This window comes from Typopeltis vanoorti, chromosome 2, assembly GCF_054136105.1.
Source record: "Typopeltis vanoorti isolate ZY-2024b chromosome 2, IOZ_Tvanoo_1.0, whole genome shotgun sequence".
Taxonomy (NCBI): domain Eukaryota; kingdom Metazoa; phylum Arthropoda; class Arachnida; order Uropygi; family Thelyphonidae; genus Typopeltis; species Typopeltis vanoorti.
Genome location: NC_143550.1, coordinates 42,153,655 through 42,177,710, shown reverse-complemented (window position 1 = coordinate 42,177,710; position 24,056 = coordinate 42,153,655). Strand labels below are relative to the sequence as shown.

The window sequence follows — 24,056 nt, the reverse complement described above, 5'->3', positions numbered from 1 at the left end:
AGCCTTGATATGCCCACATCTTGTGCTCAAGTCTAGTTCCCTGGATTTCTTGGGGATGAAGTGGTGGAGAGGATTCAGAGTCGAGTGATCCAGATGGTGAATGGCCTGTGGAATGTTCCAGATGAGGATAGATTGAGGATGTATGGATTGCAGAAATTGGTTGATAGGAAAAAAAAAAGAGGGGATATGATACACATTTAAGTTGCTGAAAGGGTTTTATAGGATAAATGCAGGAGAAATGTTTCAGCACTTGGCTAGAGGGACTAGAACAAAAGAAGTTGAATAAAGGTGTGGTTAGTAGGGATGTGAGGACTAGATTTTTTGCTTTGAGAGTTGTGAATGAGTGGAATGGGTTGCCAGAGTCAGTTGTGAGTGCTTTGTCTGTTAATGGGTTCCAGGAGAGGTATGATAGATTGGGTCTTCCCTGATGAGTCTTCAGACTCCATGGATTTGCCTGTACAGCAACAACAATAATGTTTTTCAATATTTGAAGTACAGAGCATGAAATGGGACACAAGTTCCACTACATGTCTTAAATCAATATTTTATATTTTTAATTTCACCTTTTTAAGTAACTAATATAATCTTTGAATAACGGCTTCTCATATGTAAGAGAAAACTAAATATAATTTATTACTCCTATATTTGCTCAATATGTCATGATCTTCTTTCATGACACATGGAGCATAGTCATGATCTGGTAACAACATTTAAATTCTGAGTATGAGAACAAGTCATACAACATGCATATAATATCAAGTGTCTCGTTGCAGTGGTACAGTAGGAAGAAACACTATTAGTGTTCTGAAACATGGGAATAGAAGAAAAATTAATTCCTTTTTTAAAAAATTAAATAGGCATGCAATCTATCTCAGGGGTTCTCAACCTTTTCCAGTGGCATACCACTATATTTTAATTCACGTACCACCAGTGGTATACGCGTACCATAGGTTGAGAATCCTTGATCTATCTGATTAAGATGGGAGCATAGGGTTTCACACGATTCAAAAAATAGATGATCAGATTTGAATCTACTGTAGCGTAGTAACTTAGTGCGGTTCCAGTGAACTGTCTAGTGTTGATTGCATGAGAAGTAAGGCCTTGAACCTTCATAATCCATGAATCTTATATAATTGTGATGTTCTTCAATTCTAGTAGTGGCAGAACAGCCAGTCAGTCCAAAGTAACAAAGACAACAAGAACAGGCTATTTGATAAACACCAGACAAGAATAGAGGTGATATCTTTGATAGGTGGTAAGAAAGATGACAACTTCCAGGCTGGTTTGAAGGTGGTATACAAATTATATTTGTGAAGGGTCCTTGCTATTTGTTCAGATGTTCCTTTAAATAGGGTATGCTGATCCTTTCAACATCAGATTGCTATCTGGAAGAGGGATGATAATTATCAAATATGCTACTTGGAAAGAAGTCAACAGACACTCCCTCACGGGCAAGGTTTCGCAACATCATGCCATGTAACAATTCATGTGTTTGTAGCTAATATAAATTGAAGTGATATGATGCTCCCAAGTCAGTGCAACTGGTTTTGGGTGAAGTGGCTGTAAGAAGAGAGTTGATGGAGTTTGAAAGAGGCATTATAATAAGATGCCATGTTGCAGGCCTATCTATTCAGCAAATTGTTGACAAGCTAGCAGATCAACAGTCACGGATACCATACTGAGTAGGAAATGTAGAGAGTCAAATGACTGCAAGTGCTACCTACAGTGGACACACCACTACACTCACTGAATGTCAATATAGGGTGCTATGAAGGATAATATGTAAAAACTTCCATTCATCGGCTGACACATTGAATGTGGAGTTCTGAGCATCGAATGGAACACAAATCTATGCAAAAACATTCAGAAATGAGGCTCACAACATTTGTTTCCATGGTAGGACTACAATATGTAAGTCCCACATTACCCAAACCAACACGCAGTGTCATGTTTAGTAGTGTAAAGAGCATGTACAATGGGACATCGAAGTTGGAAACCTGTGTTGTGGAACAACTAATCATGCTACACCCTCTACAAAGCAAATGGGTGGGTTGTGGCAGGTGCCTGGTGAACATCTCTTACCAAAGTGCATAACCCAAACTATGAAATCTGGAGGTAGTTTTGTGATGGTTTTTACTTTACTTGATCCTCCCTCTTCTACCTTTTTACGGTGTTGAAGTTATTCTTAGACTTTGCAACTGTATCCTGATTGTGAGGTGGTTGGCCCTATGCCTCCCAGTGTGTCCTATGTCTGTAGATGTGTGTATTCACAGAGCCAGTTTGCCTGTTCTTGGGGGACGAAAAACCCGAGTTTCCAGGTGAAAAAATCTCCTACCTCTGTATGAGACTGGCTAACTCGCTTTTCGTCAAAAGAGACCAGATAAAGGTTCCTCACGTTATTGATGGGAATTAAACCCAGGTCTCTCTGACCAAAGGGCTGCATCTATACTGACTGAGCTATGGAGGCTCAGTGTGATAGTATGGTCCTGATTTTCCTGGTGTAGCCTTGGACTTCTGTTTGTGGTGCCACAAATGTTGAACTCAGAGAGGTATCTCAACATTCTAAACAATGCAATGCTTCCTGTTTTATGGCATTTCTATGGACTAATCATTGTCTTTCAGCAAGAAATGGACCATGTCATAAGACCTGCTGTAACGGCATGGTTTGTGAAAATGAACATCACCACACTTGACTGGCCTCCACCGAGCCCTGATGTCAACCTTATTGAACATCTGTGGGATGAATTGCAGTGCTGGGTGAGGTCAAGGTACGCATCTGTCCCTTGACCTCGTGTGCTTATGGAAAGTATGCTCCACAGATTGAACATCTGTGGGATGAATTGCAGTGCTGGGTGAGGTCAAGGTACGCATCTGTCCCTTGACCTCGTGTGCTTATGGAAAGTATGCTCCATAGGATTGCTGCAGTCATCACAGTGGATGTCCTACTTTTTTTTTTAAGGTGGGCATGTGGCTGTTTGTTTCTCACACTATGGTGTCTGTTGACTTCTTTCCAAGCGCTTTATTTTTCTCTATCAAAGTACTCACTATATCCACAAAGTAATGGAGTAAGTTTTATTTTATTTAATTCTTCTAATAGAAGAGACTGCCTTCTATTAGAAAGCAAAAGAAATAAAAATCCAAAAGGAGTGTGAGCATTAAAAATGAAAAATGATTTTATTTTAATTATTCTTTCCATATGATTAAGGATTTTTTTTCCTCCCCCCAGAAAACATACTATTGCTTATCAGGACCTACGTTACAGAACTTCAAGAGAGTATTCCCAAAATTTGGAGAGCATCTAACAAAAAAAGGTATTAAACGGATGTTATTAGAATAATTCTATTTTTGTTTCACACTTCAGTCTGAAAGAAAACAAATCTACTTTACAAATAAAGGAATATATTTGCACAACAAATTGCTGCTATGTTTGTTAAATTTAAAATTTTCTGTAAACCAGAGGAATTGGTAACATCTCTTCCTCTACTCAAAATTAAGAATATTAGTAAATGAACATTTTGAGATAATGGTTTAGGATGAAACATTTTCATTATTATACAGTTAAATGCTTGATAATTATTTGATATACTTAAGTTTATAGTGTATGACAAAAAATTATTCATATATAGCACGGACATGTATTTATAATGAATTGATATTTTTACCGTACATAAATTCTGTACACTATATAAGTACAAAACAAAATTCTGTTTAGGAGAAAAAGAAATTATCATTCATCCACAACCATATGGCTATATTGGAAGTGGAAGGACATACATATTGCTTGCAAGGGGTGGAGAATCTGATTTTTTATTTATTTTTTATTTTTGTAATATCACTGTGCTGACTTGATACCCTAAATATCATTTGGTGGTTGCCTTTCTAATAAAGTTGGAAACTTACTTGCATAACAGATGCATTAGTATTCAGTAATTTTTATTATTATCCCAAAACTCCATGGAGTCAAAGACTCATCCAGGAGGTCCTTTTATCATAAAAATAGCTCATCATATTGCACCTTAAACACTCAAATTCTCTGCAGGCAAGGCATTCCAATCATTCACCCACTCTCCTTATACAGCTTCCAAGAATGACCTCTGCTCTCTCCTATTTCCCACTGTTTTCTGTAAAACCTCTCCAACATTGATCCTATAACAACCCCTTACTAACTTGTAGGTGTCTATCATATCACCCCTCTTCCTCCTATCCACCAAACTCTGTAAATTGCATCTTCTCAGCCTTTCCTCATATTTGACATTCCAGAGGTCAGAAACTACCTTAGGAAGTCGCCTCTGGACCCTTTCCAGCATCTCTACGTCCTTTTGAAAACCAGGTGACCAAATCTATGCACAGTAGTCCATCTTGACCTTCCACTCCTTTGGAACTTGACTACTGTTATTTATTTATTTACAAACACAGAATTCCCTTTCTTTTTAATTAACACACCTTTTTAAAATTTCAGACATGCGTTGCTTAGCTAATATGACAATAAATCAGAAACTTCCCAAAATGTTATCCTTGCAATTATTTCCTTTCTTTTGAAGACATTCATTTTATTCTAACTTGGAAATGGCTTCTATCCATAAAGAATGAACCCAGTGCCCTTTATGTCACCACCTTCTACTACTTCTGCTTTTTCTATAAGTGGGACTTTCTGCATTGTATCTCCACTGCAGTTTATTATTATATATGAACTCCAGAAACTATAAAATAAGAGTGCCATGTGCTGCAGTTGAAAAAATGCTCATCTGTGATGAATGAGAATTTTTTATTGACTACTGCAATGGTTCCCAAACTTTTCTGTTCACGTGCCGTGAACTTAGTGTATCAGAATTTTTCCATGATGCCCAAAGTCAGAATACTGGCCTACCTAACAGTTGTAGTGTTCAGTTGGTATGGTTAGGTTGATTATGTTCAAAAAATAAATGGAACATGTATTTCAAATTCACAATTTATGTAAAAAGTATTAAATATGTATATATTTTGAACAATGAAATCATTGAATGAGTAAATCATATCCGTTAGGTGTCTTTCCTATCATTGCATCAACATGTCGATGGTCCAATTCCAAAACCACATAGGCTAAGTGTCATTTCAGTGAAAATACCAGAATATTTTGTGGTGCCATGCCGCACAATTTGGGAATTACTGGACTAGTGTAAAAAAAAAAAAAAAAAAAAAAAAATGGAAATGTTGATTCTCTGGCATGTTTTATGGTGTGTTTTTTTAACCTTATTGTGCATGTTGAGGCATATTGATAATTATGTTTGTAAACACCTATTTTTTTTAATTGTCATTGATTTTCTCATAATTGAATATGACTAACACATGCACACAAGATTTTCTCTTTATGGGATGCTTAAAGATACTGCAAAGTAACTAACTTCAACACAGTAACCTAAAATAAATTTATCTATGGACGGATAATTAGCTTATTTCTTGCCCAGTGATAGACTATGCAGAAAGTTGAAAGCATTATCATTAAAACTCCTGTTAAGTGCCCTCAGGTAGTGTACAGGACATTATGATAGCACTGCATGAAAAGTTTTGTTATTATTTTTTCTTTTATTGCTCCCACTCATGAAAGGTTATTTGCAAACCTATAGTACATTTTGTGCTGTAGATAAGTTAAGGAATTTATTTTTACATAGTCCCTCTAGAAACCAATCAACTTTTTCAAGCCACTTCAGGGCCTCCAATAAGCAGGGCAGTAGTCTCTCACTGGGTGATGAAATCCTTCTAAAGACAATTGCAGACATCCATTCCCATGGCGGGATTTGAACCTGCAGTCTGTTGGTTGGAAAGCTGGTACACTAACCATTCAGCCAACCAGGCTGGGAATATATTGTCAGATGTTATATTTTGGCCTTCTTTTGAGTCTTTTTTTTTTTCTGCCATTTTGACAAAATATATATATATATATATATATATATATATTACTAACATTTCCTCTCCCATTCTGTTTAAGTGATGATACCATCTGAGATTAGCTCTGCACACATTCTTGAATAATGTCAAGTTCCTTCTTAATATGATTTTACCATTGATGTCATCTGTGTGCTCCCCTAATTTTTCTCAGGACTCTCATATCTCTAGTCTCTAGTCCTTGGTTGATGTCTTTTGTTTCTAATCCATTTCTCAGATCCATAAGTTAAAATGGTTTGAACATTGTTTTTTATACAACTATTTTAATAATTTTACTTCCTATATCAGCTTTGCTAATTCTGTTTTCTATTTCTTATTTAATTTGCCATCTTCATTAAAAATTGTGCCTACATAGCTGAAATGTTTTACTTGTTCTATAAGTTCTTCATTCAGGATGCAGTTGATGTTTTCAATATTGCTGCCTGTTTTCAGTGTCTTTTAATCACTGATGTTCATACCAAATTTATTACAACAATTATCCAATACTTGTACTGGATGTATTTATCAGTGTAGTATCATCTGCATAAAATAAAGGGATGATTTGAATATCTCCTCCAATTTTGATAACAGTGTAATGCCTCCTTCATAATACGATCCATTTAGATGATGAATGACATTGGAGATAATGTGCACCTTGTCTCACACCTGATTTAACATCAAACTGTCTTCCTTTAATTCTGACTGCTGTCTTACAACTGAAATCTATCTATTTATCGCTTATTATAATGTCCCATAATTTACACCATAATTTTGATAAATTATGGTGGTCATAAGAAGAGCAAATGGGATTTAGGAAAGGAAGATCTACAACTGATGCAGTTTATACTCTTTTTATAATTAGCTGAAGTAATGTGGGAAAAGAAAAAAAAAACACAAATTTTTACTGCTGTTTTTTATCAAGGACTTTAACAAGCATTTGTCTCATTAAGTAGAAATAAATTGCTTGAAAAATTCTCTATCATCCTTCAGTACTATAAAATACTGTGGCAACAATAAAATTGGAGCAGTTGAAACTTCTGAAATACCAATGGACAGAGGTGTTGTGCAAGGATGTCTACTTTACACCATATTTGTGTTGAACCTGTGTCTGGAAGAATTGGTAAGTCTATTCCAGAAATAATGGAAATAACTATGAATGGACAATTTACATCATATAAAATATGCAGATGATATAGTATTTTATTTACAGATGAAAAAGAAACTTTAATGTATGTGATTGAAATCCTACATAAAAATAGTAAAGACTATATACAATGCAGATAAATTTTAGTAAAACCAAAACAGTGGCAATAGGCAGAAATGGAGAAGATCGTAACTTAGAAGTGGAAGGAAAACTTAAAAAAGCTGTTTCTTAAAAAAAAAAAAAAAAAAAAAAAAAAAAAAAAAAGATTACTTAGGTACATTGATCACAGCCAGTTTATATTATGAAAAAACTATTAAATCACAGAATAAGTCTAGGGTAGTCTACTGTGACCAAACTTCCAAATATATGGAAAAATAAAAATTTCTCCAAAGAACTTAAATCAAAGTATATAGTTCAATTATGCTCCCCACAGTTCTTTTATGGTGCAGAGACTTGGGTTATCAAACAAAAGGAAGATAGATTAACAAGGTTTGAAAAAAATAAATAAAACCTCATGGACTGAAATGAAAACTGATCAGGATATCAGAGAAGAATTACTACAATATTTCAATTATAACAATAAACACAGAAAAACATTTAGTGATATGAACATATGTCATATGTGTACAGAATGACTAGCGACAGATTTCCTCAAATTCTTTAAAATGGCAGAGTAGAAGGGAAGAAACCACTGTTAAGACCTAAAAGAAAATGGATAGAAAACATCAACAAAAGTAGTCTGAACTCCTAGAGAAATTTAAATAACTTATCTGCTAATAGATTGCAAAGTTATTGTTCATGGTATCCTCAACCCACCTTAGGAAGATGATGATGGTAGCATTTTGAACAGCTTTCCTCCTGGCACCTTGATATATGCTTTTCCAGATCCACAAAATTTAAACACAGATCCTGTTATATTCCCATGAATTCTCAACTATTTGTCATCATTGGCATCATCATATTACTGATGTGTACCCTCAGGGGTATACAGGATATAATTCTACATGAAAATATTATGTCATTACTAACTTCCTATTTGCCTGCTTATAAGACACACTTTTTTTCTTTGAAAATATGTCTGAAAAACAGGGTGCATCTTATATGCCAATACTCAGTTTTTTATTATTTTCATTTCTGGAAATTTTCTCTGTTCTGAGTTATGCGATTTCTTTATTGCTTCCTTGTGATGTGTGAGAGCATCCCAGTTACGTAGAGCAGTGTTTCTCAAACTTCAGACATCTGCGTTCATATGATTGGTGCAGTATTAACAAAAGATCGTGCTACTAAATGACAAAGACAAGCTGACAGTTGAGTTGAAATGCTAATTCTCTTCAACCGAATTCCTTGTATAATATCTGAAACACATTCGCTATATATTTCTTCATTTTAACACGTTCACTCAAACAAAACCATATGTTGCTGGTGCAACATATGGTTTTGCTCGAGTCATACAGCATTTTCTGTGGGAGGGGTACATGCAATTCATTAGTTAGTGCTGTTTTTATCCCAGTTGTCTCTAATTGCACTGTGAAACATAGTGCAATATGTTTCTCAACATATTACACTATGCAATATGTTGAGAAACATACATCATAGCCTGCAGATGTCTCTGTACTTATTCAGTGATACAATAGGAATGTTTTATGATCTTTAACTTCACGGATACGTTGAATTTTATTCTATGCGTTAGTGATGCATAGCCGAAAATCGCCATGGACTCCTGAAGACCTTTCACGTACCTCCGGGGGTATGCATACCACACTTAGAGAAACACTGACGTAGAGTTCAGTGGATGCACATGCGCTGTCATCGACGATCACAGCTGTGTCCTGTTCATTTAAACTTTCCAATTGTTGTCGCAGTTGTGAACGGTGATAAAATTCTGCGTTAAATTTTCTCTAAATTTCTTGGCAAATTATGGCTGAAAAATGTCGGCATTGTTACAATATTGCATACAAGCTACATGTGATTGCGTATGCTAAAGAACATGGAAACAGGGAGACGTTTGGGACCATTCCAACTGAGAAAATGATAAGAAATTGGCAGAATCAGGAAGAGGATTTAAAAAAAGCAACTCGCAGTAAACATAACCTATGAAGTGGAACTGCAAAATGGCCAGAATTTGAGGCAGAGCTGAATACTTGGATTTTAGACCACAGAAAAGTGGGACTTTGTGTCTACAAAAATGATTATTCATCAAGCGAAAACAATAGCCGCTAACAGAGGGGATCGCCAACTTTACTGGATCAAACTCATGGTGTTCAAGATTCATGAAGAGAAACCAGCTATGTATGCGAACTAAAACAAAAGTATTACAAAAGATGCCAGCTGAATATGAAGAAAAAATGGTTGAATTTCATCAATTCATCATTATCGCAAGAAAGCGAGAAAATTTTGAACTTGCACAAATAGGAAACATGGACAAGGTTTCGATGACTTTTGATGTGCCCTCAAACAAAACTGTAGATTCCAAGGGCCCTAAAAGTATTACTATTAAAACTTCGGGGCACGAAAAAACTTGCTATGTGGTTGTTTTATCCTGCTGTGCTGATGAGACAAAATTGCTGCCACTATTGATTTTTAAAAGGATGACGCTACCCAAAGAAAACTGCTTGAAGGAGTGTTTGTACATTTTCACGCAAAATTCTGGATGAACGGAGGAGGAATGAAGTTATGGATAATAGATAAAATTTGGTCTAGGTGTCCTGGTGGACTGTTGAAGAAGCCTGCCATGCTAGTATGGGATCAGTTTCATTCTCACAGAACAGATGATGTTGCAAATAAACTCAAGGAATCGAAAACTCAGCTGTAATTCCAGGAGGTCTAACTAGTCAGCTTCATCCTTTTAGATGTCTGTATTAATAAACCATTTAAGGGATTTATGAAGGAGAAGTGAAACAGCGATGCAGTCTTCAGATTTTGAGGTTATGCCATCAGGAAGAAGTAAGGGGCCTAGCATTTCGCAAGTTTGTGAGACAGTGGTTAAATCATTTAAGACTGAGACAGTGGTTAACTCATTTAAGAAGTGTGGAATTAGTAATGCACTGGATGGTACAGAGGACAATTGGTTGTATGAGGACTCAGATTCTGATTTAGAAGAGGTTTCAAGTGTCTTTTCATTTAGCTCTGGAGATGAATTTCTGGGTTTTGACAATTAAAAGGTGGGTACTCTTTCCTAGTTAGATTAGGTATTTGTTGAAAGTAGACCTAGTTATTACTTTATATTTGAAATACTGTCAATTCATTATAATATTCAGCGATAAAGTTTTTTTTCCTAAAAAATGTGTTCAAAAAAGGGGTGCGTCCGATATGCCAGCAAATACAGTAATTTTCTTCCAAATTTTATCTATCAAGACTAATACAATGATGGGAAAGTCACAGTTGTGCAATATCATTTGTGTTGTGTGATTGCTCAGCCAAGCTATTTGGGATTGTCGCTTGAGGGATTTAATAGAGAACCAATTTGGTAGCTGTGAAAGTGATATTAATATCATAGCTTTTTGGTAGGATTTGGATAGGCTGGTAGCATAAGGCAGATGAGCTGCATTTCAGTTCATTTTTCTTAAGTGCAAGTTGAGCTGAGACTTAAATCCCATAGAGCTCCAAGGTACTGGAAAGAAGGTAAATTTTAGACCAATCATTATCACAGGAGTAGTGTTTTAAAATATATTTATCCCACACATGAAAGGCAGAAGAGCTTTTAGCAAATGGATGTCATGTGAGTGCAGGGTTAGAAATAGAGTAATCTGTTAATGTTCTTCATAAAATGAAGATTATAGTACTTTGGAAATGTTTCATGAAAGAGACTGTTCCACAGAATTGAGGTGGAGGGAATGAAAAATAACTAGGAGTAGCAGGTTCAGTGAATATGCAGTTCAACTGTAAAAGGATGGTGAGCAGCTATAGCACGAGTTCCTGTAGATCCGGCAGAAAAAATAGTAGGCATAATGGATACCAGTTTTTCTATGTATATTTCTGTGGTCACTGTTCAGAAAAGACACAATGCAGTAACTGATCTTCTATGGGAAAGTGGCTGAAGAGTCTTTAAGAGAAGTGTCATTTATCAACTGAACTGCATGAATTTTTAAGGAGGTTTTAGGTGAACCACCCTATAAATGAGAGCAATATTCCAATGTTGGTCAGATTTGGAATTTATACAGATTAACTGTTTGTAACTGAGTAACTCTACAAAAAAAATGAAATGGAGTAGCAGGCACTTACAAGCACTCATATTTTTATGGATGTTAGTGTTTTAAGGCATATTTGCATCACCTCTGATCACAGAATGGTGAGAGGGAAAATAGAAATACCAGTAAAAGCTGAGAGAGTCATATTGCAAAAAAGGAAAAAATATTATAAAAGCTGAAATACTTCACACAAATAGGGATACCTTTAAGATATCAGTGGAAAAGAAATTAAAGAAAATATATAAAGGATATCAAATGCAGGAATAGGCATTGACCATGAGGGGGGGAACATTCTTATTGAATCAGCACAAAATTTAAAGGAAAACAAAAGGAGCTGGACTAAGACATTATTAGAAAAAAACACAATAAACCTTATTGAAAAGAGAAAACAATTGATTGCAGAAGGAAAAAGAGGAACTGTTGAAATAACAGTAATAATAATAATAAGGCAAAGATAAATCTAAGATCTTAAGAAAAGAGAGGATGATATGATCCAAAAATTCACTGATGAAAATGGAAACCTCATTATTTTAAGAAATAGCCTTTCATCTGGATTAAAGAATATTATAGCTCTTGAAGGCCAAAATGGAAGAAAATTATTTAGCAAACAAGAAATCACAGAAGAAGCAAAAAATTTCTACATGAATCTGTATAAAAGTGAAGATAGAAAATTTCAGAATCAAAGAAAAAATAGATTATGACAATACCTCTGATATACTTCCATTAGAAATCTTTGAAATTGAAAACTCATTGCAACAGATGAAAAACAAAAATGAAAAGCTTCTGGAGTGGATGGTTTGATAATAGAGATGATTAAAGAAGGTTGGGATATTCTAAAACAAATTGAAAAGCCTCTTCAATAGATGCATCAAAAAGGAGAAACACCCCAAATATTGAATTATGCAAACATTTTACTGCATAAAAAAAGGAAGCAAATTAAAACTACAGACCTATTAGTTTGTTATCTCACATTTATAAGCTTTTCACTAGAATTATAACTAATAGATTATAAACAAGATTTGATTTCAATACAATCCTCTGAACAAGCTGGTTTCAGAAAGAACTTCAGTACAATAGATCATATTCAATGAGTGAGCTTGCATTATTAAAAAATCTGTATAAAAAATCTGTATAAAAGTGAAGATAGAAAATTTCAGAATCAAAGAAAAAATAGATTATGACAATACCTCTGATATACTTCCATTAGAAATCTTTGAAATTGAAAACTCATTGCAACAGATGAAAAACAAAAATGAAAAGCTTCTGGAGTGGATGGTTTGATAATAGAGATGATTAAAGAAGGTTGGGATATTCTAAAACAAATTGAAAAGCCTCTTCAATAGATGCATCAAAAAGGAGAAACACCCCAAATATTGAATTATGCAAACATTTTACTGCATAAAAAAAGGAAGCAAATTAAAACTACAGACCTATTAGTTTGTTATCTCACATTTATAAGCTTTTCACTAGAATTATAACTAATAGATTATAAACAAGATTTGATTTCAATACAATCCTCTGAACAAGCTGGTTTCAGAAAGAACTTCAGTACAATAGATCATATTCAATGAGTGAGCTTGCATTATTAAAAAATGCAATGAATACAACCTTCATCTTCACATGGCCTTTATAGATTTAAAAAAAGCTTTTAATTGCATAAAAATATCATCAATAATAGAAGCTCTTAGAGATTATGGCATTGAAAAACAATTTATTGACATAATAAAATATTTATGGAAGCACTACATCAAATATCATTCTTAATGAAATAAGCAAAAAAAAATTTCAAATAAATAAAGGAATAAGGCAAGAAGACACCATTTCTCCCAAACCCTTCACGTTAACACTGGAACATATAAGGAGTGATTTAGAATGGTCAAATAAAAGAGTCAATATTAATGGAATTAAATTAAATTACTTAATTAAATTAAACCTAAGATTTGCTGATGATATTCTTATTATTGCAAAAACAGTATGAAAGATTTAAAAGAAATGATAGAAGATCTAGCAACTAAATCAGTAGAAATTGGATTAGACATTAATTCGGAGAAAACCAAAACAATGACAAACCGAAAAGGATATGATGAAAGACACAAAGTTATTAAGATAAACAATAAAGAAATTGAAATAGATGAGTATGTATAGTTATGAAAATTGTTAACAATGAAGGAGCAAGGAGTCATAGAAGAAGTGAAAAGAAGAAGAGGAATGGGATTGTCAGCTTTTGGAAAATTGAAGAGATTTTTAAACAGCAAAATAAAACCTGAGAACAGACTGTTCAACCAATGTATATTGGCTGTTATGACATATGGAGCAGAAGCCTGGCCAATCAAAAAGGAAATAATAGATGAAATGCAAAAAAGAATAATGGAAAGATGTCTGCTAAACATAAGACTCAGAAATAAAATGAAGAAATAAGAGCCAAAACAAAATTTTTAGATATTGGAGAAAATATACTTCAAAAGAAATGGAAATGGGCAGGAGACATTACAAGACTCAAGGATAATAGATGGACAAAAGTTGTACTGGAGTGGTGGCCATATGAAGGTAAAAGATCAGCTGGAAGAGCTGAAAGATGGTCAGATGATATAAGAAAAACAATTGGAACTCTTTGGCACCAACAAGCTCAGGATAGAAACAGATGAAGAGAATTGGAAGACACCTATAGCCAGACGTGGCTATAAAAAAAGGATTAAAAGAAGAAGTAACTGTTTGTCAGAGAATTACAGTCTTGACTGTAAAGAATGGCAAGTTTTTTGAAAGTTGTTGATGTCATAGAAATGATATAATTGTGCCAGGAAAGGTTTGGAGTAAGAGTCAGTCAAAGAAAACTGATTTCTTTGACTGACTGAAAGAAGTATCTGAGGTATTTTTTTACTGGCAAAACAAGCAAATCTGTGTTTTGGAAGCATTGAAGTTGACTAGGTTGTTTTCACCCCAATCAAGAATACTGTGGAGATCAGTGTTCAGGACACTTGTTATAGATGATCTTAAAGCTTTAGATGTTTGAGCACTATAAGACTTGTCATATGAATAAGACAAGTGAAGTGTGCTGTCATCAGCAAAACTATGAATAGGATTTGCAGTCAATGAGAGCAGGTGATTTATATAAATCAAAAAGAGGGTGGGTGAAATGAGAGCCCTGAGAGACACTGGCATTGACAGGAAAGTCTGAGGAAAGAACACCATCCACCATTACATGTAGGGATCGATCTGAAAGAAAATTCACAAATCCATTTACACAAGGATGAAAGCAGTCCAAGTGGTGGGAACTTGTTGAGAAGCACTCGATACCAGACCCTATCAAACGCTTTGACGATGTCAAAAGCAGTGGCTCAGGTTTCTCCAAACCTTTCATGGAATATGACAGTAACATAGACTAGGCAATCTCCTGGGAATCTGGAGTGGCAAAACCGATACAGGTAGTCACTAATTAAATAACAGTGATCGAGGTGTTGAAGTTCCATTACTTTAGAACAAAACTTATGTGAGTGCAATAAGTGGACAGCTTGATGGTAAACATTTATGACCTTTTTATGTGAGCTTTCTTCATGCTGAAGGATGGATGCCAACTTAGTACAGTTTAGTGAATAGAAAACAGGTGTTAGTTTGCGCTCTTGGTGGTGGTTTTACAAGTGGTGTGGCAGCTGTGTAGGCTGTGAATGAAGCTGGTGTTTTGGTCTCCAAGCACATCTCTTGAGTGCAATGGATGGAATTCAGGACCAGCTGCCTTTTGTAATATCCACGTCATTAAAGATTCTTCTGTTGTCTTTCTGACAGAAGGTCACAGGAAGCATGAGATGCAATGTTCTATGCAAAGAAAGAGGTAATTTGCCATAGTCATCTGTGCAGGATTTGGAAGAGAAGAACAAAGCCAAAATATCAGCTTTGTCTTTAGGTGATGTTACAATGCTACCATTAGGGTGAGATAAAGGAGGAAGCACAGATGGAAGGCATTACTGCCAGTGGCACAAGCAGTGAGTTTTCTACATTTATCCTTGTTGAATCTGGACTTTGTTCTATTAATGGTGGTTTTACAAGTAGTGCAGGCAGCTGTGTAGGCTATGAATGAAGCTTGTGTTTTGGTCTCCAAGCTAGTTGTTTGTAAAAGGCTGTTTGTTTTTCTTGGACATCCTTGGTATACTTTTTTGGAGAACCTTGGTTTAGATATGGGTTGGGGAATTTAAACAGTGTGAGGAATGAATGTTTCCATTCCAATATGGATTATTTCTATAACGAAATCACAACAGGTATCTGGATCTGAAGAATGAAAATAGTCTTACCACGGAAAACAGGAGCAAAAGTCATGCAAATCCTCCCACTTGGCATTGCTGTAGTGCCAGAGCATGAGAGGGTGTAAATGGCTAAAGGAAGGACATTCCATCAGAGATGAAAGTTGGATAAGATTATAGTCAGAATTGCCAAGAGGAGCAGTCATCTGAACAGAGCACCTAGAAGGAGAACTAAAAAAAGATGAGTGAATAAAATGTTTTAAGTCATTGCATATAGCAAAAACCTTTGTCTCTCTTTCAGCTTGGTCAGTGAAATTTGAAAAAGGAAGCCAATTAGAATTTATGGACATTGAAATCAACAAGAATGAATATCATTATTTGGAAATTTTGATTGTAAGAAATCGAGCATTGAAGGCAGGAAGTCTTTCCAAGAGAGCAGAAAGAGGGAAAAATTATTCCCTTATGCAAGGAAAAATTAGACTGATTAGAAAAATTAAAATCAATATCTCAGGAATAGTGGTAAAAGTACTGGAAAAAGTTGGTCAAAAAGGGAATTCGGGAATGGGTGGATAAGAATATGATACTCTGAAAGGGCAACATGACTTTGTGAAAGGTCAGTTATGCCTTAATAATTTACTAACTTTTTATAATAGTGACATCTGAGTTGGATAAAGGAAATGACTATATAATGATTCTGCTCAATTTGCAGGGGCATTTGACAGAAAATAACACATGGAACTCTCTTAGCCAAATTAGAACAAATGGAGATGGATAAGACATTGGTTATGTGAGTAAGACGGTGACAGATATGAAAATGTGGTATACAGAGGAGCAGAATATAGGTGAAAGTTGGTTATCAGTGGTGTGCCACAGGATTAAGTACTATGACAAGTACTATTTAATTTGCACATAAATGATATAGGAAAAAATAACCTGAAAGGAAATATTCAGTTATTGACCAATGATGCAAAATTAGGTAGAGTAATAGTGTATCAAGATGTTGGAAAGCTTGCAGGATGATTTTAAATAAGCTGTCAGTATGTACAAAAGATAATGGGTGTCAATTTAATGTGGAGAAATGCAGTATACACAGATTACAAGCTGTGTACTGCATTGATGGAACTGTGCTCCAGGAAATAGATGTGGTCAAGGATTTAGGGGTGGTGGTAGACAAAGTTGAAGATTTTTTATAGCATGATGTTCCACCTCAAACATCTATAGTGTAAATAATGGATGTAGTTTCCATGTTCATCCAGATAGATATTGGTTGTTTTCCCAGTTTGTCAAATTGCGTTAATTTGCAGGAGATCCTCTCCATCTAGTTACTAAAAGATGGAAAAAATGTTTTAGTGAGCAGAGAAGAATAGCTAACTTTTATAGCTTAAAGGGAGTCTGCATATCATATCACCACTTTGGACATACTGGAAGAATAGCCAATATCTGTATCGATTTGTGGAAAGTGAGGCTGGTGAGTGAATATGTAGGAAGTGTTTTAAGAGAGAGTGCCAGTTGTGTGGAAAGAAAGATGATAGAGTATAGAGTAATTTTGAACAGATAAAAGTTGAGAAAACATGTTGGCAGTATTGTTAAAGTGCAATGGTTTAAGAACATAGAACAAAGCATGAGATGCATGATTGCAGAAATCAGGCAATTGGTAATGCTGAGAAAACAAAGAAATGAGATGCAAGGAAAGAAGCAGGAACTTATGACAAAATGGAAGAGGAAAAAAAAATTATGGTGATTCTATGATGAGTACTTAAATGATAGCATGACTAAATCTTGTTTTTCTAGTGTGAAAATTAATGATATCAATGTAAAGAGCTAATGTGAAAGAATTTATTGAAGTCACCAGTGCCTTGCCAAAACAAAGGTGAAAAATATTGTATGAAAGAAGATATAAACAGTTTTTGATAAAAGTGAAATAGAAGAGAGAGTAAAGATTGGGAGTCTGTTGCCAGGTTATAATAGAGGTGAGTTGAAGAGGAGAACAGCAATTGCAAATGAATCAATGATAAACCATCCACCATCATGTGAGAAAACTGGCAACCCAGTTGCAGAAGTTATGGGACAGACAATGATGGAAACTTACTTAATAAGCCCTTGTGCCAAACCTGGTCAAAAGCCTCTTGGAAATATCTAGTGCAACCACTTGGAATTTGCCAGAATTTTCCATGCTGCTTATCCAGAAGGGGTGACGTGAACTGATCTACTGTTGAATGGCATTGGCAGAATCCATACTGGCAGTCATTTATTAGCTGAGTACTTTCAAGATAGCGTGGGAGTTCGGTGTTGATGGGTCTTAGCATTACTTTGGAGAGGATTGGTGTGTGTGAGTGAGTGAGTAAGAAAGAGATTGGGTGATAGTTTGATAGTAAAGATCTGTCATTCCTTTTTGGGAATAATTTGATATGGGCTAATTTCCAGTAGGATAGATGCCAGTGGAGTAAGAGAGAGCATGAAGAGGTGACATGGAACAGAAGTCAATCCTGCAGTGAAAAATCTTCAGGACAGTAGGAGAAATGCCAGGGGACTTATCTAATTTGGATGGGATTTTTCTGATCACTTCCTGGTGAAATGTCAGAGGTGTTGAGTGCCGGGTGTTTGGAATGGTTGGGAGACATTTACCAAAATCATCTATGCAGACATTTTGAGGAAAAGTATGATCCCAGGAGATTGGCTTTCTCTGTGAGTGACTATGCAATAGACCCATCTGGGTGTAGTAGTGATGGGAGCATTATTGCGCAGAAGTTGTGGCCAGACACCAAAATGTGCAGCTGCCATTTGGGCATGATGCAAGTTTCCTGCTGTTGGCTCTGAAATCAGTTTTTGATGCATTGATGATTTTCTTGCAGTTGTTTTAGGTGTTGTAAGCAGTGAGAGAAGGTGGCAGGGTCTTGATGATAGCCAGTTATGGTATGCTTGGTTCTTCATTGTACAGCCTTAAGGCTTATTTAAGGGGTGGGAATTTAGCATGGAATGGGGAATATGTGCTTCATTCCAGAGAGGATTACTTACTTTCAATGCATATGGTTCAGTTGGAAGGCAAAAAGCACTACTTCAATCATGAGAATGAGGCATGGAAATCTCAGAGGTCATCCCACTTGTTCTTATAATGCCAGACCACTCTTAGTTGAGAATGGCTGCATGGATGTTGTTCGATGGAGAAAGAGATATGCACAAGGTTGTGATCTGAGTTACCTAAGGAAGATACATCCTTTATAGTATATTTGGAGGGATCACTAGTAAGGAAGCAGTCTAGAGTGATTGTGGTTATTTGGTACTCTGGCAGGCATGTGAGCAATTTGCATAAGGTCATTTATGATGGCAGATGTCTCAACATCTCTACCTGCTTGGTCTGTGCAGTTGAAGTACAAAAGCCATTTGGTATTGTGTACAGTAAAAATTGCTGCGGAAGATAACCTTACTATAAGGAAAGTTAGGCTGAAAGACATCCTCTTTCAAGGAGAGGCAGTTGAGTTCAGAGTGGTTGGTGGCATTGAGAGAGCAATATAGATAACATATGAATTTGTCAGTGGGGCAGAGAGATTTCATGCCAGAGTAGATCGGGAGATTCGAAGTTGAATACACTCTTTCATAGTTTTAAGTCAGAGCAAATGTATCCTTTAGCCAAAAGGAGTTGAAGAGAATATATTTGGGAAAGTTCAGATGAGTAGTGGTTGGGGAGGCTGAAATTTGGGTTTGTTGACAGAGTGGGTCATACATATTCCCTCTATATGACCAACTTGTATTAAGTTTTTAATTTCCACACTAGAATTCCTCTTTTGTGGTTGTTGCACTATATTTTTTATCACGTTTTTCTTCCAGTTGTTGGCAGTCTTCAGCCTTTATTCATGCTGGGCAGCAAGAGAACGATATTATCGGTGCATGGTAAATTCTCAAGGGGTTATCCGAAGGAATCAGTATCAGACTATATAGCTAAGGTCAGCAAATAAAAAATCAGGTAGGAGTTAGATGGTTGAGTAGTCAGCAGTTTCATGAACAGTACCTGGCACTGGTAAGAAAGGTGACCTGCATGATAAGGAGGCCAAAATGAGATGAGAAGAATTTAGTAAAGCAGGCCAAAGGATATATCCCCTGAAATTCTATCTTCATGTAGCAAGTAAAAGGAATGGCTATGGAAGGAGGTGATGGAAATAGACAAAATAGTTCTGAGTGATGAGTTTTGTAAAGGGTCTATCATCCAAGTGAAGATATTATTGAGACTGACATGACAATAAGGTTGACAAATTGGAAGTTATGAGTATATTTTTTGGCCACCAACTTAATTTTAGAATAAGATTACACTGGTTTTATGGACCAATGAATTTAATGATAAATTATGCCAACAAGTTTCACCAACTGGGCTGTTTGGCTTCTTCAGGACATACAAAACGGTAAAGACAACTCAAAGTTGCTAGTACATAGAACAAACGTATAAAATATAACATAAATTAAAAAGACACGTGACATCGTATGCATGGAGCGTGTCATTAGTTATTGTTGTCTGTGCACACTCTATAGTTTGCAGTGAAATTAAAATTCCAGCAAACTTGGCGATCTTATTAGGATTTTCTGTATGTCAGGCAGGATCATTCCTTGATTTCTCTTTAGGCTGTTTTCATAATGGAGAACCACTGTGGCTTCATTGAAATTGCTAGATTGCTTTCTAACAAAGATAAATTCCTTCCATCAGAAAATCAAATTCACCTTGGAAATGGAGAAGGATAGACAACTACCATTTTTAGATACCCTAATCAAAAAAACAAGCAGATGGGCATAACTACCTTAAAGTCTACCGTAAACCAACCCATACTGGGCATTATCTTCACTTCTCATCTACTCACCGCATTTCTCACAAATTTAGCATCATACACATGCTCAAAAATAGAGCCACCAGCATCATATCAGAAGAAAAAGACCTCCAGAATGAATCAACTCATTCTGGAATCAATTAACATATATCACAGACTCTGGTAAACAACTGCTATCCAAGAAATTTAATTAAAAAGATACTTCATAGCAACCCCACACAACAACAATCTACCAAGACTCGATATAAATCTTCAATTGCCATCCCTTATGCAAGAACAGTGTCAGAAAAAGATTGCAACACTCTTAGAACCTTTTGAAATTAGAGTAACTTTCAAACCGATCAAGATAAAAGCATATTAAGCTGACCAAAAGACAGCAATGCCTTCTTCAAATATGCTGGAGTATACAACATCCCTTGCTCTTGTGGTTTAAACTACATAGGTCACATCAAGAAGTCTTGAAATAAGAAAAAAAAGGAACACGTAGGGGATGTTAAAAACAACAGAGTAGATATTGCCAGATTAGCCCTTCACTTCTTCAACACAAGCCACACCATTGAAGGGGACGAAGTTCCGTGCCTTATCTAGAAGATTTCCAGTGTCGCAATTTCAAAGAAGCCACATTGGTTCTCTGTTCTGAAAGCAGAATGGAGAACCACTCAAGGAATGATCCTGCCTGACATATGGAAAACCCCAATAAGATCGCTAATCTTGCCAGAATTTAATTTCGCTGCAAACTGCAGAGCATGCACACACAACAATAACTAATGAAACACACGCTGCATGCATATGATGTCACACGTCTTTTTAATTTATGTTATATTTTATACGTTTGTTCTATGTACTAGTAACTTTGTCTTTACCGTTTTGTATGCCCTGAAGAAGCCAAACAGCCCAGTTGGTGAAACTTGTTGGTATAATTTATCATTAAATTCATTAGTCCATAAAAAAAAAAACCAGTGTAATCTTATTCTAAAATTGGAAGTTACTTTAGATATTACAGAATCTCAGTGCAAAAAAATCTCAAACTCAGTAAAATAGTTTTTGGGTTTATTCAGCTTTCTCTTAAGAATATAATGTCTGTTGTAATTTTAGCCAAAATTGCGCTAATAAGTATATTCTTCAGTTTAGCACAGGAAAAATAAACAGTTACTTTACAACAACCATAAATGCTTTTAACCTCCCTACCAGTGATGTGCATGAAGTAGTGAGACCAAATTGTACTTCTTATCCATGTTATTCAATGGGTGTTACAGAATTGTATCCAGATTTAGATGGATGTTTATAGATGTCATGGCTAGTTAGGGGAGTTAAGAAATGCACCACAAGAGTAGCATGTTTGCATTCTTCCACAGCAAAGAGTATACTACATATATAGTTGGAATAGTTTTTGGCAAGTAATTGTGACCTGCTTAAGTTCATTGGTGAGATTAAGCTGTCTCCTAAAAAAAAAAAAATACACAGATTACGGCTAAATGAACACACTTCTCATTACTTACAGAAAGTTCACTAATTCAAATTGAAGGTATGTTCAGAGGGAAAGAACACCAATTTGCTTTTTTTCACACAAGATCACCACAGTCTCCATAAAAAAACTCTTCTGTCAGTATAGTGAAGAATGATTTGCTCTTGTTCAATATTTTAGTGAATAGTAAGATTTCAACTCTCCTGACGTTAAAAATTATACAAAGTATAATACTACCTAAACGCTTTCGCATGAAAATCATTTCTAGCCAGAGCAGACAATTAGTGTTCAACTTCACTAATTCAAATTAAATTCACATTAATGTGTACTAGACATATTTAAATGAGTCTCACAGCTTACACATCTAACAAAAAATAGATAGAATTTTATTCAAAAACTACAGTACAGTACATTTCATGCAAAGTTATATGGATGCTAATAAGGAGGGCATTATTACAATTCATGTTTTGAATGTAGTTAATGAGTCATAAATCGTGCATATACTAGCTCATTACCCTATTAGTTCAAAGGAACAATTGAAAATTTGTGTAGATAAAAAAAAAAAAAAATTTAAATAATTTAAAAAAATTATGAACAATTAATAGTAGGCGCTTCCCAAAACTTAGATGACCATTTGAGGTTCAGATGATCAAATTGAACTTGCTGGAATGAATTTTGTCTGGTTCCAAAGAACTGTGCATAGTGCCAATAGCATGAAAAGGAAGGCCAGTCAGATTCCAAAAATATATAGTCTTGATGTTCTTCAATTGTAATCAAGTCTTGTATATATAGCTCATACAATCTGCTCTTCTGATTAATTTTTTTTAAATGAAATGAATAAAATTAAAAGCAATCTGATGTGTAATGGATATAACAAAACTATCATTCAAAAAATTTATTGATAATTATCTTTCTAGCAGACTACAGTCTGATCTGAAAAGAATCTCAGTACCTTACCTTAAAGGAACCTCAAAACAAATAACATGGATTCTTCATAAATTCAGTCTATATGCTTCCTTGAAACCAGCTTGGAACCTGTCTTCCATCCTAGCATCTTCAAAGGATACATTACCACCTCTTTCCTTACCAGATGTTTATCAAGTACCCTGCTCATGTTATTTTGCAAATAGCAAAGATAGCATGAACATGGTTGGACGGGCTGTGTTCTGCCTTGATTAGAATTGAAGAACATCAAGACCAGGGCTGGTCTGAGAGTATCTGACACCCCTAGGCAAAGAAAATTTAGGTGCCCCTATACATTGTCTCTATAAGACTTGGGGATGCCCCTAGGCACCCAGAAATTTTAGCGCCCCTAGGTGATTGCCTAGGTTCGCCTGATGATAAAACCGGTCCTGATCAAGACTATGTTACAATTTCTGGAATTGGACAAATCTGGCCTTGATTCTTACACTATAGACACTCTTTGGAACAAGACAAGACTTCATTCTAACAAGTTCAAATTTGATCTTCCTTGAAATGTGAAATGCTATGAAATCATCTGAACCTCAGCTGATCAGACTGCATACCAATCTCTAAGTGTTGAGAAGTGATCACTATTAATTGTCCATAATTATTTTAAATTATCTTTTATTTACATAACTTTTTACAATTGTTCCTTTGAACTGTAATAGAGTATTTATATACTTTAGCTGCAAAAGAGACATGATTTATGACTCATGATGTTTGAATGTAGTTAATGGTCTGTCTTCCTGGTGATGTTCACAAAACATTGGATTATATATATATATATGGGAGTTTTTGAATAAAATTCTCTCTCTCTCTCTCTCTCTCTCTCTCTCTATATATATATATATATATATATAATAGTTTTTAATTTTTACAAAATAAGACTTTGATGAATGCAATTGAAACTTATGGCTACACATATGGCTGTTCTAATCATAAAAAAAGGCCTTTTTTTCCCTAAACTTAATCTTCAAGATTGTGTTGAAAAAAAATTGAGTAGGTAATGGACAGGGATGTGTGGCTCCAGAAATTGCCATCCTGTAATAGATCAGACTGTTATTCTTACTAGCATGGATAGTTTTACTATCCCATAACCTTTGATGGTTTCCCAAGTATGATAATTTGCAGTTCATTTCACTCATGTATTATAATTTTTCTTTCACATAACAACAAGAAAAAAAAAAAATGAAATAAAATTTTAAGAAAAATTGACACAAACTAAGTTTTATATTGGCCGAAGGATTTTAATTGATACTAAGTAAGAAATACTGACACGTTTCGCCAACTTAGCTGTTTGGCTTCTTCAGGGTGAATAAAAGAAATACAAAAACAACTTAAACTGTTCATGAA

The 24,056-nt window shown here is 35.3% G+C and overlaps 1 protein-coding gene across 3 annotated transcripts in view; it reads left to right on the top strand.

Moving 5' to 3' along the window:
* Positions 1-24,056, top strand: part of LOC150108965 (uncharacterized) — a 127,399-nt gene that overhangs the window by 41,104 nt on the left and 62,239 nt on the right. For all 3 annotated transcript variants that reach the window (XR_016550131.1, XM_090411124.1, XM_090411116.1), the window contains exon 2: positions 3,227-3,311. The gene's annotated coding sequence lies outside the window, so the exon portion shown is untranslated. The remainder of the gene's footprint in view (positions 1-3,226; positions 3,312-24,056) is intronic.